The sequence below is a fragment of the Sitophilus oryzae genome, unplaced genomic scaffold, assembly GCF_002938485.1.
Source record: "Sitophilus oryzae breed Bouriz unplaced genomic scaffold, Soryzae_2.0 scaffold_404_pilon_pilon, whole genome shotgun sequence".
NCBI classification, from domain to species: Eukaryota; Metazoa; Arthropoda; class Insecta; order Coleoptera; family Curculionidae; genus Sitophilus; species Sitophilus oryzae.
This window is the reverse complement of record NW_022146979.1, coordinates 784,735-805,182: the sequence shown is the minus strand read 5'-3', so window position 1 is coordinate 805,182 and position 20,448 is coordinate 784,735. Positions and strand designations below refer to the sequence as shown.

The window sequence follows — 20,448 nt, the reverse complement described above, 5'->3', positions numbered from 1 at the left end:
AATTTCGCCGTGTTGTGAATTTTGATAAGTTAGCACTAATTAAATGATAATAATTATTATTTACAACAATATTCAAACGGTAAAAACTTATCAACTTATCCCAATAAATATTTGACAACGCCTTGGATTCATTTGTTTTAACGCCTGTTGGCGGTGGAAACCATGCAAGCTTTTTTTATTTGTCCTAAGTTGATAATTAAAAAAATTATAATCGTATAAAAAAATATGGTAATTAGTCTAAATTTATTATTTATGTGATTCTGTGCTCTTTCTCGTATAATTTGCCCTTTACGGAAACAGTTAGATTAAAATAGCCAAACTGTACCTAACAACCCATGCCTTGACATATTCTCTTTTAAAATAATATCGCTTTCTTTATCCGCCGGTCCAGACTCGACCTTGCCCTATTCGCTCATCAACGCCGGCTCTGTCAACTTAAGTACGTGTTGACAGGCAGGTTATTGAACCCATGTCGCTTCTAGCATGTCGTTTTTTCAAAGATGGGTTCCATATAAACGCGGCCAGAAGTATTTTCAATACTAAAAATCGAAATAAAAATTAAACTTCTACACCCTGTATCTCCGAAACAAGTCTCCGAAGCATTTTAGGGCATACATTTATACGAACTTTTTTACTTATTTTTATCTGCAGAATATGCTGCCGAAGTTTCCGGAACACAGTTCGGACAACCCTGTATATATTATTTTGTTCTACAGGGTGATCCGAACTGTATTCTGAAAACTTCGGCAGTATATTCCGCAGATAAAAATAAGTAAAAAAGTTCGTATTAATGTATGTTTTAAAATGCTTAGTTTCGGAGATACGGGATGTAGAAGTTTCATTTTTATTTCGATTTTTTCCAAATAATTTCTGAAGTAACTTCACTATTTGGATTAAAATTGGTGTCTGGGAGTTTTTTAACATGAGAAATTTGATTTTGATGTCAATATGACTCCTATTTGTAAAGGGCGCCTCCTACATCTGTTTTGACAGATAATTTTTTGTCAGTACTTGTATAAAACTATTGAGCAAAAAAAATATACATTAACGACGTTTTTTACGTAAAAAAGGTTTCTTAGTAAAAATCGCTACGAGTATGGTTCTTGACATATTTGGAAACGAAAATATAAATACCTGTTATCATTGTCATAAATTAAACATGTTAACTAAATAGTTATTAGACTAAAATCACAAATTTGAAATATTTTTGTGCCAAAAGTCCAACAGAAACTGTTTTATCATCATTTTTTCCCAGAAAAATTTATGATTAATTTAAAAAAAAAATTTCCTAAATGTAGGTATTATTTCGGTCAAATAACTATCTACTTTGTATCTTGAGAATTTTTACCGAAAGACGTTTTTGATGTAAAAAAAATCAAAACGTATATTTTTTTACCTACTGAGTAAAAACATTTATACAGTGTTTTATACAGGTATGGACAAAAAGTTATTACTCTTCAAAATAGTTAGAAGACATGTAGGTGGCGCCCCTACAAATAGGAGTCATATTGATATCAAAATCAAATTTCTCATGTCAAAAAACTCACAAACACCACTTTTTATTCAAATATTGACATTACTTCAGAAATTATTTGCAAAAAATCGAAATAAAAATTACACTTCTACACCCTGTATCTCCGAAACAAAGCATTTTAGGACATATATTTATACCAAAGACATTATGAAGATAGACCGAACATCTCATTCATAAATACTCGTTGGTAGTGTATCAAACATGCCATGTGTCAAACAAGGACAGAAGAGACAGAGAAGTCTAAAATTTCCGACCCCGGCAACTAGGCGCATTTCGATTGTTCTAATGGCCAGTGGCGTATCGTTTTTTGGAAAGCATTTAATTAGTAAAGTAAAAGTAAATTAATTAGTAAAATTTATACTCCATATTAATATACTACACTAACACTTTTTCGTCAAATGAGTTTTGTTATAAGGTCTAATATAATAATATAATTAATATTCCACATATACCTATGTTGAAACGTTAGTAGGTGGTTTTCGAAAATCGCTCCAACGTCGATTTTCAACTTAAACTTTCAGTTACTTCTATATAAACTTTCAGTTACTTTTGAATATTCACAGGGTGACTCAGGCTTCCGAAACAGTTCTATATTAGCTTTGTGGTTGGTGACTTTTCTTTCAATTTTTTCAGAATATGGAGGCAATGGTAAAGCACATTTTAGACATTTTTGTAAACATAGGTGGCCGGAACATATTTTCAAACTAAAGTTGTAGATTTGCCATTAAATTTCCATTCCAGAAATACCTAGGGTTGCCACCTGTCCTTTTTTGAAAAGGACAGTCCTTTTGACTTTGGAATAACTTGTCCTTTTGGCTTTTTTTGACTTAAAAAGTCATTTTTATTTTCGTATTTTCCCTGAGAAAATTACCTACAGCAAACAGAAATATTCTTTTCGTCCAAATTTAATTAGAGATGTTATAAAACTTATAAATAATTTTTTCTTGTTTAGAATAGGCAACATTATTTAGAACTTCCCGTTTAATCTGAAATGATAGTTTAGGTTTTAGTTTTACCATTTTTGATCTTAAAAAGAACTTCAAAATTAGTAGTTAGTAACGATTTAGTTAGTTCGCAATCGATAGCTTCCTGTGAAGTGCTGTGTAATAGTTGTTTAATCTTGTATTATTAATAACTTCCTATACCTAAAATAAATATTTAATGAGAAAATTGAAAATTGATTCATTAAAAGTATCAAACCTGTGTGCTACAGTATGGGATTTCTGTCGCATAATAATGAATTACGTTTGCTTCATCTACGTTACCGTAGATGGAGCTCAAGGCTTGGTAGGGTATGTATAAATAAACAAAATACAAGAAGCAAAAAATTATTAAGGCCTAACCCCTACATATATGCTTATTCTCTGCATTAAGTTCATCAGACTGAAGGGAACAGCCATTCGACGACCGGTTTCGGAGATTTATCTCCATCGTCAGGCCGACTTTGCTGTAACCCTCAATCCGACAAACGAAAAGCATAAAAGCAGAAAATAGCATTTGAGTACAAAACGTACTACTATGGCGAGAGCAGCTAGTAGTAATAGGTAAAAAGCTTTTTTGGAGGCCTGGGTCACTCTATATATAGGTATGTATAAAACTAGTAGCCTAAGAATTATTTACAGTTCGTCCCATTCTAAAAAAAAGGTAAACACACCGTACAAATAACTCTAGGAAGAGGTATTTGTACAGTGGTAAAAAATTGTCTAAATAAGGCCGAAGTGGCAGATATAATAAAGCAATAAAATGTAAAAAAGGTCGGGTAACACCTTTGTTTATTTGTTGAGCAAAATTCCTTTAGAATATCATATATAATGACAAGAAATGACGCAATTTTAAGAAAAAAATGTCACTTTCTGGCTGATAATAAAATTTCAAATGCAACGTTTATATTCAAATTTGTTATGATCTACAACAGTTAGGTAGTCATTGAGACGAATTATAATTCAATTACTGGCTACTACGTTCTTGTTTTAATAGATTAATTACAAATATAATTAAAAATTATTTTGATTGGGAGAGGCTCCTTTGTGGGACGCCTATGTACAATGACGAAAACAATACATTCACCTGTGAAAAGACAAATTCGGGTAATTTGAGCTTATTTTTCCACACACTTGACACTGTCGTACCATACTGAATTCGCAGATTCAAAAGTACGTCAAACAAAAACAAAAACCACCGAAAAACACTGAAAGTTCACTTTCGTCTTGATTCCGACTTCAAAAACACCGCAAGCTAAACGTAGTACGCTATAACGGACCAACGGCCGTCGCGAGGGGTGGTGGGACGGACGGCTCATTTCATTCTGGAAGACTAGCAGCGACGTTGCCAATAGTTCTAGATGTTTCAGCACATTAAACAGTAAACATGTCCTTTAATAGTAACGCATATATCCTCTGGTTAATAACATATGCAAGTATATACGCATGCTTCTTTAAAAATAAACTATTAATTTAATTAAGAAATTGAGATTTATTGATATCCGGTAAAGGTTTTAAAGTCACCTTTTCTGCAAATCAAACTGAGTAGATAGGCGCAAATTTGGGATATGGCAATGTCGCCTTCTCTATCTCAGTTGGTTTTTACAGTACGTAGTCAACCTCCGATTGTTTGATCAGGTTAAAATGTCTAATGTGATATTTGTTCTTACTAAATCTATGATTTATACGAACTTTTTTACTTATTTTTATCTACAAAATATGTTGCCGAATAGCATTTGCAGAATAATTTCCAAAATACAGTTCGGACCACCCTGTATATTAGAAATTGGAAATTTTTTGGTGTAGCCTTGGAAAAAGATGGAAACCTTTTGGTATGTGATTTTCATATCGTTTTTTTACCTAATATGGGGGCAATGATAGCGCACATTTTTAAAATACTTTTGTGGACATATACAGGGTGATTCAAGTAAATTTTCAAACTAAAGTTGTACATATTTAAATGCAATACCGAGTGGAATACTATATATTTTTAAGCTCAGTAAATTTACCGTTAAATTTCCGTTCCAAAGATACCATAATGTCATATACTAGTGGTTATACCAGTGGTTTTTGAAATATAACCGTTTTTATATTAAATTTATTACTTATTTAAAAAAGCTCTCTCAAAATTCCAAGAAGTTTAATTTGTTTTAAATGGAAGTATTGTCGGTATGTGTATTCTCTCTTCAAAATTGAGTCTACTAAAATTTGCATTCTTGTTTGATAATATATATTACGCTCAATAGTCGAATTCGGGCAAGGCCCGAGAAAAATACGCAAATCTAGTTTTGAGCAAGGAATATTTCCCAAACCCGAAAAGTTAATTTTATTCGATTATTTTTTTTTGCTTATAGTGTGATTTGATTGCATTGGTTTCACTCTTTTTGGTTGGATTGGTTTAGTTATTTGACGAGTTGGTTAGCGTGATTTGGAGGGTGTTAATTCATTGGCTAGTTGGTTTTTCGGGTTTGGGAAATATTCCTTGCTAAAAACTAGATTTGCGTAGTTTTTTCGGGCATTGCCCGAATTCGACTATCGAGCGTGACATATACATAGCAAGTCAAAACTAAATATTGTATTTTGATAATACTTGTGTTATATTTGTTACGGTCCTGTTACCTTGGATAAGTTAAAAGTTTCTGTAATTCAAGGTAAAATTTAATACTTTTATGTATTTTTATGTCATACCTTTCCTATTATAAAGTATTCTATGGAATGCCCAATTATTTCATAAAATGTGTAGGAAAAGTATATAAAAATATTAAAATTTCATAAATTGCCTGAAATCGTTAGGCATTTTAGAGAATTCCTACCTAAATTTTATACAGACTACATTAAATTTTATACTTTGCGGGTAACATAATACAGAGTCTTAAATAAGTGCATATACTTTCAGAGCTGGTAGATCTTGATAAAATAAACATAATTATACGATCAAACGAACTTACCTGAAGTGAAGTTCGATCGTAATTATATGAGGCGTCCAGTCCGAATGTATTATCTTGATTTTTCTATACGTAGTACCGTCCCTGCGTGCACAATTTTAAAGCTATAAGCTAAATTCCCTCCCGCTACCAGTCTAGGTGGCCGTGCCGGCCCTGGCGCGGCGGTCGGTATTCATTTTTCAAAGATTTATTCATTAATTCAAGCGACCATGGGGCAAAACGGGAGGGAAGAGATTTTGACTGGACGCCTCATATAATTACGATCGAACTTCACTTCAGGTAAGTTCGTTTGATCGTATAATTATATTCGCGTCCAGTCCGAATGTATTATCTTGATTTTTCTATACGTAGATGTTTAAAGAACTGATGGTTGCAAATTAATGAATGCGGTGCAGAAAGCATTTTTTTTGAGACAAAAATAGCTGAAATTATAAATATGTTTATTGAATGCAACCAAAATGAAACCAATTTAACGGCCATCAATACATGGATTTATTAAATTGTGACAATTTAACATATACATATATGCATACTAAGCAGAGACAGAAACCCATAAGATGACACTTCCATAAAGGATTCTGCCAAAATTGTTCAATTATACTTTATAAACCAGTTAACTCATCGTGTCGATAGAAATCCCTGTCTCAATGTAGAACTGCGTGGATAACTCGACTATAGTGAGGTTTAACTGATATATATATATACCTATATATATATATATATATATATATATATATATATATATATATATATATATATATATATATATATATATATATATATATATATATATATATATATATATATATATATATATATATATATATATATATATATATATATATATATATTAAGGTGTTCCATTGCTTAATATTTAAAAGGCCTTACTTTTTAAGCCATTAATATTAGACAACATTTGAATGTTAGACTTTGGTAGTAAGAAATCAAGATTCTCAATAATTTATTTTCCAAAATGCTTTAATTACGTCGATGAATTAAACCAGAGTCATCATATATATTAGGTTTCGATCCATACATTGGTATGGATATTGTGGACATTGATATAAAGTAGACACAGATATTGATCTGTGTCAATTTTATACCAGAAGTTTTATTATTATTTGTATTATTTATTTATTTATTTTTTTTTTTTTTTTTTGTTGATAATTTTCAGTAACTATGATATGCACATATAATTATATACTGACTAAAAACAAACTGACATCTGTCTCTGATAACTAAGGTTAAACGTGAAACCAATATATGATTTATTATTTTTCATAGCCAGTTCACGGCAAGAATTATATAATCTATTTATATAGTACGTAAAACTGCAAGAAACCTATTTCTACTTTATGATTTAATTGATATGTCCATTCTTTCCGAATTCTAGATAAGAAAGTAGAACTGTTAGGGAACATTTATGGTAAAATTTTAATGCAGTATACCTTAGACACATCATATCTTAAAAAAGCCTCTTTCAACGAGAAACCATCCAGATATATTTAAGAAAAAATTCAAAGTCTGCGAAAGTTTACATTAATGTTATTATAATCATCTCTTTCGAAAGTGTATTGTAGAGGAGAAAATATATATTATATACTGTAAGCTGTAAGAAAAAACTAACTTTTTGTTTCGATAATTTGCACAAAGTCTGTCACTTTGTCAAAATGTATAAAGTATTGGCCAAAACACAACACTGCTTTTATAGACCGAAATGGGTAAATATAAACTCTAAATGTAGATGGTGAGTATTCCAACATATGAAAATCCAAGATTTACATAAACAAATTAGCATTTAACAGCCGTTATCATAAGGACCTCCTTTTGAAATGAGACACAGTTACGTGTTTCTTAAGATTTAGACTAAAACTTACATTTCCATTAGAATAGCTTTAGCCAAAATAGAGAAATTTCTTTAGCCAAAATAGAGAAAAATAGGAGACGTTTTTTTTTTTTCTTTTATCATATATACATACACACATTACATATTAGCTATGAAAATCTAGGATATTAGCTATTTTATTATTATATACATATTTGAGTTATTATTATTAGCTGGTCAGCTAAGTTGATTACTTTTAATGACTTGGAGGTCAACGTTAAGTTGGTTGTCGCCTATTTTATGGTAGGAGGCTGGCAAGGCAGCAAACTGGAGGGTACCTAATGAATTGGCCGCTCGTGCCTCATGTATCACCCCCCTTCTTTTTCAAAGAAGGAAGGTAAAGACATATTCGAATATCTGTCACAAATATCTGGATACATTCCGTTGTTTGTATCTTTTCCTCTAAGCAAGGTTCAAACGTGAATTTATCCAGAGGTCCTTCTTCCTCATGATTTACATTTGAAAATCCTTCAGAGGGAAAAATAGTTGATACCTTTTGTACAAGATACCGTCAACCACATTAGGACTATGCGTCCGGTATCTATAACAACCGTCCATATTTGTTCCATGATATATTTATGAATATTTTTCTCTTCCTTTAAAAGAATATTGAGTCTACGACGACTATTGTTAAATTTTATAACCCAGATATATATATATATATATATATATATATATATATATATATATATATATATATATATATATATATATATATATATATATATATATATATATATATATTAAGAGTGAGTTTGATTTATATATATATATATATATATATATATATATATATATATATATATATATATATATATATATATATATATTTTTTTTTTTAAGAGTTTGATTTCGAAAATATGCTGGACTTCATCTTAACAATTATGACACAGGAGGATAGGCGACATGCCATGGCTCCCTTTGTAAATTAGGGAGTTAAAATATTTTCTCAGATATAAAAGTTGGACCTTGTTCTGTGCTGAAGCCAGATCATTGGCTAAGACTGAATTCGTCTCCCGAAGAAGAATGTATCATCATCGAAGAGTCGAATGTTCTGTAGTCTCTTTGGATTGCCCTTCCCCCAACAAACTGCACAAATCGCTAGATTTGGTTATTTTCCTCTTCCTAGTTGCTGACCTTGTGTTCGATCTGTTATGAGATAGTGACACTTAAATAACGACTGTCCTGCTTTTTGAACGTACAGCCTTATAAATATAATGTGTGGGGGAGTTTTCCTGTTGAAATATATCGTTTTTTTTTTGAGGGTCTAAAATTTTTAGATTTATCACTTGAAATTCTTTTGTGAAATCTACTTCTACGATAACGAGACCGAGAACGTCATTTATAAAGGAATCCCTTTCACACGGAGAAGGGCATTCACTAAAATTAAAAAATTTTGTATCATTGAGACAACAACACTTCGGTTATTATAATATTATCTCGATAGCGAGCTCTGGAATATCTTAAAAAAGGAATCCCTCTCACACGGAGTAGAGGATTATCTAAAAGTACTAACCTTTGTCTCGCTATGAAAAGAACACTGGGAGAAGAACAGTCCGTGTTTATACAATATTCCTCATCCCTTTGTTTTCTCCTTTCCTCTAATCCCCACATTTCGGGATGTACTTCTATTTATTTCCATCCAATATTCGTCTAAAAATAAATATTCTAAAAGACTTACATGTAATACGTGTAATTAATTTTTCGATAAGGCTATCGATAACGTATAAAAGAAATCCCTCCCACACGGAGATGGGCATTCTCTAAAAGTACGAAATTTTGTCTCACTGGGAGATACAAATATTTGGCACCTAAATATATAAATAATATTCCCTTGAGAGTGAGATCTAAAATCTCATAAAAAAAGAAATCCATTCCAGAGATAGGCATTTTCTAAAAGTACAAAATTTTGTTTCATACCTTATTTCATTGCTGGGAGATAAAACACTTCGGCATTTATAGTACTCTGTTGATTGCGAGATCTAGAATCTCATATAATAGGAATCCCTCTCACGAAGAGAAGGGCATTCTCTGTAAGTACGAAACTTTGTCTCACGGAGAGGACAACAGTTCGATATATATATGTTATTCTCATTTTTTCTTTTTGTCTAATTCCATTGTTTCCTCCTTGCCTCTAATTTCCATATTTCGAAATTTGCTTTTACTTTAATTATTTCCATTCATTATTTAATTTCCTAAAAATAAGTATTATAAGATACTCACCGGTAATACGTGTAATTAATATCTCGATAGGGGATATCAACAATGACTTATAAAAGGAATCCCTCACACGGAGACGGCCATTCTCGAAAAATGAGAAATTTGACTCCCTGGGTGATACAACACTTCGGCACAACTTCGGTATTTATAATATTCTCTTGATAGAGAGATTTAGAACCTCATACAATAGGAATCCCCCTCACGAGGAGAAGGGCATTCTCTATAAATAGGAAACTTTGCGTCACTGGGAAAACAACAGTTCGATATTTATAATATTATTTGATAGCCAGATTTCTAACCTCATATAATAGGAATCCCTTTCACGAGGAGAAGGGCATTCTCTAAATAGGAAACTTTGTCTCACTGGGAGCACAACAGTTCGATATATACGATATTCTTATTGCTTTCTCCATTTGTCTACTTCCATTGTCTCCTCCTTGCCTCTAATTTCTACATTTAGAGATTTGCTTCCACTTCAATTATTTCCCTCCATTATTTAATTACCTGAAAATAAATATTATAAGATACTTACCTGTGATACCTGTAATTTATCTCTCGATAGTGGGATATCAATATTGACTTATAAAAGGAATCTCTCTCATATGGCCATCCTCTAAAAGTACGAAATTTGACTCACTCGGAGATGCAACACTTTGGCATTTATAATATTCTCTTGACTGCGAGATATAGAACCTTATATAAATGAGAATTTCTCTCACAAGGAGGACATTCTTTACACGTACGAACTTTGTCTCACTGAGAGTACAACAGTCCGATATATATAATATTCTTATTGTTTTCTTCTTTTATCTACTTCTAATATTCCGTTATTTACGTCCACTTCGTTTTTCTCTAAAAATAAATATTATACAATACTTACATATTGTTCCTTGTGTTCTATCTAGCTGTAGAACACCGTATATTACATAGTAATATCCAAAATGAGTAGAGAATAAACAAAATGGCTTCATCGATCTACGACGAAGAAATCGGAGAGCTACGATCCGCAATGCACCGTGCACGAAAGACGAATGAATACCGACCGCCGAGCCAGGGCCGGCACGGCCACCTAGACTGGTAGCGGGAGGGAATTTAGCTTATAGCTTTAAAATTGTGCACGCAGGGACGGTACTACGTATAGAAAAATCAAGATAATACATTCGGACTGGACGCGAATATAATATATTCTCCTTTACTGTTTTTCAAATAAGTCCGAAATAACCGAGATATTTTACTTTATTTAAATTAAAAAAATTAAATAATTGATGATAAAACAGTTTTTATTGAAATTTTTGCGCAAAAAAATTTTCATATTTATTTTAGTCTAGTTAGTATTTAATAACTATGTTAGTTTTTTTTGTCAACAATGGCATGTATTGACTATTTGAATCAACTGAAAATGTTTTGCTTAAATTTTGAGAATCACTGAAACTTCTGTGAGTTTTCTTTCTTGTAAATTTAATCTACTACCAATGTTGTCATATTTCCAAAAAATTATGTTTTTAACTATAAACTAAAAAAATTCCAAATTTTCAAAAAAAAATGTTCCCGAAAAAAAAACTCGTGGACGTGTTTCTGGGATCAAACACGTAAAAATAAACCATAAAAATATTTGCACTTATTTAAGACCCTGTAATATTCCAATGCCAATCAATATCTTTACATTTCATGTAATTCACATCATTGTCTGAAATTTATGTTAACTTATTGTCTGAAAAGGACGGGTTTTCGAATTCAAGAATACAAGCTATGCGGCAACGCAAAACCCAACATGCATTTATATATCGAATAAGGGAATTGCACAAGAACACGATCCAGCAACTTATAATTAAATTCTGCGGTTTGTTCTAAGATATTCGAGAATCCGCACCGCTTTGGAAGCTGTTTCGCAATTTTTGACATGTGGCGACTGCTATATCATTAAAGGCATGCGTTAACTTCAACATAAATTCCTTATTTAGCATTAAAATCGGGGTGGCGTATACAGAACAGGTTTTCTATTTCGATAAAATTTAAAATGAAAAATGCCTTTGCAAATATTTTTACTTTGCAACATTTAATACAAAATTGTTAAAATTTTTGCATGTCCATTCAACGCCGTCTCTAATAAAACAGCCTTGGGGCGAGATTTATGACGTCACGCTAGTTAGATACTACGGATTAATAAATATGTTGTAGAATACATGGAAAACATAATTATTCCTCAGATTTTTGGTTTGTATTTTAAAAATGATATAGTTTACATGAAATATACATAACATACAGTTAATAACTACAACATATATACCTATTTATAGTAATAAATACTTTGGCAAATAAACTATGAACCATACAAATGCAGCAAATGTTTCACAATATACAAATAATGTATTACATAAGATATTGGGTAAAATTTAAATATATTTTAAATTTTTGGGTTTGAAAATCGATCTAATTTAACAAAAAACATTCAATTCACTAATAGTGATGTATTATTATTTGCATTCACAAAATTTATATGTATATTTTGCAAGTATCAATGTTCGAAAAATTATATTTACAAATAATACAATATCATCTAAAAAAAGCGTCAGCGATGGCTATGAAATGAAGATCGCTGGCATATTATATGTAAAATTATTCTAAAATTTTTGATTTTCTTGGGATTTTTAGGTTCGGGAAAAACGCTGATTTAAGTTTTCATTTGGGTTTTCATTATTTTTATTTGGTTTAAAAAAAACGTTTCGGCTAACTATAGCCATCATCAGTGTTGTGTCATATGAAAATAATAGTGTCGAATATAATCCAAAAAATTACATATAAAATATTCACGCCACATAATGTTTATTGCAATTAATAAACTAATATAAACTTATCAAAAGATGACCACATATTTTTTAGAATTATTATTCTTAACACTAAAACTATCTACATTGACTATGGAGTACGCAGTAAACATTATGTGGTGCGTGGTGTGAATATTTTATAGGTAATTTTTTGGATTGTATTCGACACTATTTTTTTCATATGACACAACACTGATGAAGGCTATAATGTTAGCCAAAACGTTTTTTTTAAACCAAATAAAAATAATGAAAAACCAAATGAAAACTTAGTGAACGTTTTTCCCGAACCTAAATCCCAAGAAAATCAAAAAATTTAAAATATTTAGAAACAATGTTCAAGAATATCAAATTTTCCAAGATTGTAAAATTCTAGTTAATTATTTTATGTGTACATTTATTTAGGGAATGTCATCGATGTTCATTTCCAAGCCAACTAGACGCCGATTTTTTTCGATGATACGGTATAATTCTTACATAAAATGTAAATAACATTCGACCAATTCAAACAAAGAAATATGAATTTCTTAGGATTTTTAGTAACACCTTTATTCTAAAAACTTAATTTTGTATTGCAAATATACCAATTCTATTGATATTTTATTCATATTGTATTCAGCCATCACTCAAATATTTAATATTAATTTGGTATTATAAATAATCAACACTATTCAGTAAAAATTACTGAACAAATATATGTTATGCTTTATATGCATTATACTATCAAACAAAAACACATTCTTCTTTTAAACTTTATCATTCTTGTTTTTACAAAAATCTTTTTTAATTTTGAACTCAAAATAATAATCTTTTTCATGATCTTTAATACACATATTCTTTATTTTTCCCTATATCATAATACCTACTTACGTGTTTATCTTTCGTGTTTGAATCTATCGAAGCTGAACCAACAACACTTGGAGTGGAGATTCCACAATATGAATAAAATAAACATAATTGTCCAGTTTTCTTTAATACCATCCTGGGAGAATATCATTTTTAAATTTATTAAAGATATTTTTAATAGAATTGTCTTGATTTATAACTCGTACCCACTTTTTTTGCTCTTCCGGATACTTTAAGCTGCCTAGTATAACTATCCTTTCCACCAGGAACACAACAAAGGTGAGGCATAGCACCAAAAAGACACTCCACTTAAGCTTTATTGATGAATTGTTAGAGTCTTAAAAAACACACACAAAAATCACGACAAATAAAAAATTTATGGGCACTTTTATGTTAAAGCACTTAACAAAACGTGTAATATTTCGTGTTTTTTTTATGAGAAACAGAGTGACCATCATAGTAACGATATATCTGGTAGTACTTTATGTCACTTAAACACCAAAATAATTAGTTTTTTGCACTACAATAACAAATAATACCAAAAATCAACCGACAAAATATGAATACAGAATCTAACCCAATATCTAAGTATGTACAGCTGATGAAGAAAACAAAAGTCTGCCCGTAGGCTGATCTTTTATAGAGGGCATTGGTCCATTTTTTTTAGATTACATTTATAGAAAGTGAGTTTTTTTATAAGAAATATGCAAGAATTTTTTCAAAAAGCAAAAGTTTATTTTATTTAACTATTATAAACTAGTCTTTCCCGCAACTTCATCCGTATAAAATTCGAATTTTATTAATTTTATGTGTAATATTAAAAGTAATAAATAATAATAATAATAATAAATTTAATAATTGTACAACAATCAACGAATCAAATTGTACAACACTCCTCAGAAATTCAAGAAATGGAAAACCCAGAAATAAACCTAGAGGATGTAAAACTAGCGTTAAAGAAAATCCATAATTGGAAAGCTCCAGGACCGGACAATATCCAAAATTTTTGGCTCAAGTCCTTTGAATCAATACACCAGCCATTAACTAAATGCTTTCAACAAGTGCTTCAAAACCCAGAACAAATACCTACATTTCTTACCATCGGGAACACATACTTGCTTTTCAAAAAAGGAGATCCTGCTGATCCGCGTAATTACAGACCCATTACTTGCCTGTCAGTACTGTACAAATTACTATCGGCTGTTATAAACAACCACATTTATAAGCACTGCCAATTGAATAACATAATAGCTCCGCTACAGAAAGGATGCGCTAGAGGCTCCAGAGGTTGTAAGGATCTACTATCTGCGACTCTGTAATATCTGAGCAAGCTCGAGCCAAGCAAAGAAATCTGCATGTGGGATATATCGATTACTCCAAGGCATATGATTCGGTACCACATAATTGGTTGATGAAAGTACTGGAGATATACAGAATCCATCCAATTATACAAAACATCCTAAAACACTCATGTCTAATTGGAATGTAAACCTAATGTTAAAAAACTGCCCTTTACAGACCATCCAAATAAACAATGGTATATTCCAGGGCGATTCGCTTAGCCCTACATGGTTCTGCTTGGTTCTAAACCCTCTCTCTACATTACTCGATAACACTCAAACAGGATACAGGTTAGATAAACGAAGTGGAGTTAGAATTAGTCACATGCTTTATATTGATGACATTAAATTATTTGCTGAATCAGGGAAACACCTTACATTATTACTTGATAGTACAAAATCATTCAGTGACAGTATTGGAATGGCATTCGGCTTGGATAAGTGTGCGGTTGTAAGTGCCAACCGAGGTAAAATAGAGCGGGTGGGTAACCCAATCATCGATATCGACGTGCTGCCTCAAGGAGAAATATACAAATATCTGGGTATAGAGCAACATCTGAGTATAAATCATACAGATATGAAGCTTAAGTTTAAGCAGCAATATATTAAAAGATTCACCAAACTGCTTAATACTAAATTGAATGGCAAAAATCTAATAACAGCCATAAATTCTTGGGCAATCCCTGCACTTACTTACTCCTTTGGAGTTATAAAATGGAGTCAAACGGACCTAGATGAATTGGATCGACGCACTCGCGTACTTCTAACTAAATTTAGATGTCTGCACCCAAATTCAGCCATTGAACGCCTGTATTTACCACGAAATAAGGGAGGGAGAGGTTTACTAAATATCAAACGCATGTGCAACAATGAAGTGGACAATCTCAGACGCTATTTTTACAGACAGCCTGGTCAACTTACGACAGACATTATTAGGAATGATACTAATGCCACGCCACTGAAGCTTCATACAGACATGGAACAAGACGTTGAGCCGGTAATACAGTCAAACGAACAGCGATGGAGAGAAAAGGCTATACATGGTCGATACGCCAATCAGATAGATAACGAAACTATAGATAAAGACCTTTCACTATCTTTTCTCCGAAACGGCAACCTACATCCAGAAACGGAAGGCTTTATCCTCGCCATCCAGGATAAAGTCATAAGAACGAGAAACTATGAGAAACTATGAGAGACTTAAAGTTAACAGCGTGGATAGATGTAGAATGTGCAATTCAGTGGGAGAATCAATAGAGCACATTACGGGCGGGTGTCCTATCTTAGCAAATGATGCCTACTTGGGTGGACACAACAGCATAGCAGCCATAATACACCAAACTATTGTGTCAGACTGTAAGCTTTTAGAAAATAAAACAGCGATGTATAAATATGAACCCATATCAGTATTGGAGAACCACCAGTATACGCTTTATTGGGACAGGCCCATTATAACCGACAGGCACATACAGAATCACCGTCCTGATATTGTTTTAATAGATAAAGAAAAAAAAGTTGGACTCATCATAGACATAGCCGTCCCACTAACCCTAAATATTATAAAGACGGAGAGAGAGAAGGTCAATAAATACCAGGACCTTGTAATAGAAATGAAAGTTGAGGGAGTTGTATCTAAACGATTTAAGGAATTTTTGCATAAGGCCTCTCTACCCTCAGGCCTTTACGTACCAATGCAGAGAAGCGCAATTTTACACACATGCAGAATAGTACGTAAATTTCTGGCTATGGGATAAGGTGAATTCCTTCTCCAGAAGCCAGCTCAACCAGCATTTGCTGAGAAAAAAAATAAAATTTAATATAATAATATTGACTGGTGCTCATGAGTAAATACAGGGCCATAAGGAAGAAGAAATATTTAAAAAAAAATCGGCGATAACTCGTAAACGAGCTAATCAAAAATATCTAAAGTTATTCTTTTGAATGTGGGTTTTAGTGCTCTTCAATAAACCTAAATAGAATTATTCTCTAAAATAATTAGGGAAGCCAATAATTAACCCCATTAAAATTTACATGGGATTTCCTATGTCCCGTCCGACGATGTTGAACTGTTTCTTTTATTTTTATCTATAGAAACACCCACCAAAGTTAGATATACTATTTTTTTACACCTTGTATATTTTTCAATAATATTTTAAGTAGTGCACATTAAATCACTTTCGTAAACAAAACGTCTGTTTAAACGTTCTAAAATTAAAACTGCGAAACTTTAATTTAGTTCTGAGAATAAATAGGACTGGGTGCGAAAGCGAAAAGCTCGTCTCTATGAAAGGAAAATATTTTCGTTGCGGTGGAAATGAAAACACGGCCGGACGAGACGCGGGATACCGATAAGAGATCTGTTCTATTTCGCTCAAATATTTGTTTTATCTTTTGGGACGGTGGCAACGGTAGACCGAGAAATCTACCGCGGAATTGTGTCTTGGGCTGGATAAATGTTGGAGTGGAAATTGAAATATGTCGTTTTCCGATTCGAGATCCTACGAGGAAATACATTTTTTAGATATTTCTATTTGGAAGATATCATGTTTAAAGATGTACTTTCAATCTTTTATAACGTATTTTTAGAACTAACCAGAAAGGACAACTATCCAGACAGGACACAATAAGAAGAAATATTTTTTAACTAAAATTTAAACTTCGACACTTTTTTTTCGGGTACATCCAAGCAGTTATATAACCACGATAGTAAAGGTTTATATTTTCTTATGACGTTTTCTTTTGTTGTTGTTTATTATTTTATCTAGTTTTAAAGTCATATCACTTTTTCGGGCATCTCACATTTTATGTAAACCTACTTACTCAAATACAGGGTGTCAATGAAATGGTGTAAAAAAATCGGGGGGTGATAGTACTCCTGAAAATAGTAAAAAGTTCCTATAAGTATAGGGCGGAAAATGCATATTAAGGGAGTTAGGGGCACTGAAAGGGTGAATTTAAAAAACGGTTGAATTTAAAAACTCTGCCATAAATTTTGACCCTAAATCAAATGGTGATACTGAAAAATTATTTGGAAAAGCGGAAAGGGTAGTTTTTGCAAGGGTAGAAGGTTGTTTTGTGAATAACTTTTTTGAGGTTATTTTTTTTGCAACGTGGGTTCATTTTTTGAAAACTACATACTTTTTCCTACAAAAAAGGTACTCTTGTTGCATATCGCCCAGAGTGATGGTTTTCGATAAAATTGAAGGCAAAGAGTTTGCTCTGATGGGTTGCTAACTCAACATATAGTTATGGCGGTTCAAAAGTAACCAAGTAGTTATTAAATAATTAATTGGAAAATCAAAATTTCATGATTTTTAAAATATCTTATTACTTTAAAAACCAAGTATCACCATTTGGTTTAGGGTCAAAATTTATGGCTCATTTTTTAAGCCTACAATTTCAAAACAACCGTTTTTTTCAGGAGTTTCTTCAGTCCATTTTTGATTCTTTTGGAATTATTATTAGCCATGCATGTAGGCTCACCTACCAGAATATCCAATACCAGTTCTAGTACTATAGACTATGTTGTGTCATCTTTTGATCCTAATTCCATCGCCTGCATCGTCTTTAGCTCGGGTCTCTGATCATGAAGCAGTTTTAACTGCATTTTCGATAAAGTCCAAAATCAAAAATGTCCCTCGTAAATTATGGCGTGTTTTTTCAGAAAAGAATGCTCAAAAGTTCAGCCACTTATGTAAAACAACCAACTGGGATACTAGCTCTTATGATGTCGACACCGAATTTTCTATTTTCGTAAAAACATTAACCAGACTAGCGTTCAAATCCTTTCCTCTTAGGCCTATCAAGAACAAGCATAATAAACCTTGGACCACTAAAGATCTACGCATGTCTTCTAAAAACATGCGTTCATTATCTCACTTAAAAAAATTCTCAGGCAGTGTCTTCTTCCACAATTATTATAAGACGGCAATAATCATTCCTCTGTATAAAGGAGGAGACAAAGATGAAGTTTCTAACTATCGCCCAATTGCACTCCTTCCAACGCTATCTAAGATCATAGAAAGGTTGGTTAAAAGAAGGCTGGTATCTTTTCTGTTTAAGTACAAAATACTTACTGAATATCAATTTGGATTTCTAAGCAACAAGTCCACAAATGACGCTATGTTTTCCCTCCTTAATAAAGTTTACTCGAGCCTAAACAACCATCATTCTACAGCAGCAATTTTCTGTGATTTTTCTAAGGCGTTCGATTGTGTAAATCATAAGATCCTAATTAATAAACTGCAGCACTATGGGTTCAGGGGATCATCTCTCGAATGGTTTAAGTCGTATCTGAGCAACAGAAGTCAACTTGTGAGGGTGGATACCACGTTGTCTTCTAGCAAGTCAATAGAATGTGGAGTACCACAAGGCTCAGTACTAGGCCCTATTTTGTTTCTTCTTTTTATTAACGACATTGTTAACATAAACATCAGTGGCAAAATATGTCTTTTTGCGGATAACACTAGCTTCACTTGGAGCAACAAGGACATCACGGCACTTCATAGGATTATATCAAATGACTTAATCACCATTAAATATTGGTGCGATTCGAACCTCCTGAGTCTCAACATTTCTAAAACTAAAGCTTTGTCGTATAAAAACTCGTTGCAGCCTTTTGTACTTAACAACACCACCATTGACTTCGTAAAATCTGTAAAATTCTTAGGGCTTGTTGTGGACAATTCTCTGAAATGGGACATACATATCGAAGCTTTTTGAGTCACACCTCAGGTATGCCCTTCCATTCTGGGGTACGTGTTGTGCGACTCAATTTGACCGCATTTTCAAGCTCCAGAAGAGAGCTGTTCGATATGCACTGGGACTAAACAGCAGAACTCATTGCCGGGACTTTTTTAAAGAATTAAAAATATTGACTCTTCCTTACTTATTTATATTTGAATCCGTTTGCCTAATACGTAAACATGTATCAGCTTCTCAAGAAAGGCCATCTCACACTTATCCACTCAGGAACGCGGAGCAAGATCTTTATCTACCTACCCCACGCTCAGAGTTAGTTAAAAGTTCTATATTATACAACTCGAAAAAAATGCACAATCACCTGCCATTTGAAATTAAACATTGTACACATTGTAAACATTTATAAATGTTTATTTTAAACAATAAGACTGACAATATTATTTGTATAATGTTTTGTATTATCTTTTGTTTGTTTGTTTGTGTACCTTGTTTTTTTACTTTGTTTGTTTACCTTTGTCTACAAATTGAAAATTTTTTTGACAATAAAGGCATTTATTTATTTATTTATTTTAAATTCACCCTTTCAGTGCCCCTAACTCCCTTAATATGCATTTTCCGCCCTATACTTATAGGGACTTTTTTTTAATATTTTTAGGAGTACTATCACCCCCTGATTTTTTTACACCATTTCAATGACACCCTGTATAGGTAGGTAGGTATGTAATAAAAACGATGGATGCTTACTGAAAAGAAGTTATTAGGTATTGATGGTTATCAGTGTATGCTAGAATACTATAGTTCACTTAAAATAAACTTATAGTCACGTGATTGTGTGAGCTTGATTGGCACAGATTGACGTAAAAAATTTCTAGCTTTTTATGATATTTCTTGAAAAAAAAATTTTGAAAATTCGAAATTTTGTGAAACATTTTTTGGAATTTATTTAGTTTTTAGTTAAAAAACATAATTTCTTGATAATATGGCAACATATGTATTAGATTAAATTTACAAGAAAGAAAATCCAGGAAAGATCCAGTGGTTCTCAAAATTTTAGCAAAAAATATTTTTTTTTTGGAAATTTTAAGAGAATTTTTTTGGAAGTAAAATAACAGTACTAGGCCCTATTTTGTTTCTTCTTTTTATTAACGACATTGCTAACATCAACATCAGTGACA

The 20,448-nt window shown here is 32.1% G+C and overlaps 1 protein-coding gene and 1 long non-coding RNA gene across 2 annotated transcripts in view; one reads left to right on the top strand and one right to left on the bottom strand.

Moving 5' to 3' along the window:
• The window catches only part of LOC115885626, a 567,259-nt gene that overhangs the window by 87,720 nt on the left and 459,091 nt on the right, over positions 1-20,448 (top strand). The window lies entirely within an intron of this gene.
• On the bottom strand, positions 8,596-10,581 carry LOC115885633. Its single transcript, XR_004050773.1, has 2 exons — positions 10,491-10,581; positions 8,596-10,416 (listed from the first exon to the last, which is right to left on the bottom strand). It is a non-coding gene; the product is annotated as an uncharacterized LOC115885633 (long non-coding RNA).